This window comes from Cariama cristata, unplaced genomic scaffold (genome assembly GCF_000690535.1).
Source record: "Cariama cristata isolate BGI_N322 unplaced genomic scaffold, ASM69053v1 scaffold31148, whole genome shotgun sequence".
Classification (NCBI taxonomy): Eukaryota; Metazoa; Chordata; class Aves; order Cariamiformes; family Cariamidae; genus Cariama; species Cariama cristata.
In genome coordinates, this window is record NW_009631209.1 from 53,860 (window position 1) to 54,088 (window position 229).

Consider the following 229-nt stretch of genomic DNA (forward strand, 5'->3'; position numbering starts at 1 on the left):
TTTTCACTCACTGCCTTTCATTTTCTATGTCTTTCACATGCCTTCAGTATGAAGAAAAGTGCTTTCCCCTGTAATTATAAAGCAGTTCAGCAAGTGACACTTCATTGGTCTTTGTTTTGTGCAAATGTTGTTTCAGGTGCCTGATTTTCTTTTTTGCTTTTCATAGTGTTTCTCTTGAGCTAAACGTATGCTTTGTTCCCTGCGTGCTTCCTAAAAACTAACATTCTCT

The 229-nt window shown here is 37.1% G+C and overlaps 1 protein-coding gene across 1 annotated transcript in view; it reads left to right on the forward strand.

The window, feature by feature from the left end:
- CCBE1 (collagen and calcium binding EGF domains 1) overlaps positions 1–229 on the forward strand; it is a gene marked incomplete at its 5' end in the record, with an annotated part of 19,978 nt that overhangs the window by 18,271 nt on the left and 1,478 nt on the right. The window lies entirely within an intron of this gene.